The sequence below is a fragment of the Manis javanica genome, chromosome 11 (assembly GCF_040802235.1).
Source record: "Manis javanica isolate MJ-LG chromosome 11, MJ_LKY, whole genome shotgun sequence".
NCBI lineage: Eukaryota > Metazoa > Chordata > Mammalia > Pholidota > Manidae > Manis > Manis javanica.
The window spans coordinates 1,566,403-1,566,697 of record NC_133166.1 but is presented as its reverse complement, the minus strand read 5'-3'; positions in this window follow the sequence as shown (position 1 = coordinate 1,566,697).

Genomic DNA, 295 nt, shown 5'->3' with positions numbered 1-295 from the left:
CACTCCTCCAGGCAGGGAGGAACAGCAAAAGGAAAGGCTTAGTAGCGGAAAAGGCATGAGAGGTTCCCTTTTGTCAGGGGCACAGTGTCAGGATGTGACAGTTTCACTTCTTAAAATTCATTACTAGCTCCCAGAACTTCCCAAGCAAGGTCAAACACCTTAGCACAAGGCGCCCTAGAATAAGGGTTCTAACCCAAGACTATCATGGATCGCTCTGAGGACACAATAAAATGTTGAGTCCACTCCTTACGGAAATGCGTGTGTGAACATGAGCACACACATATTTACATTCAAG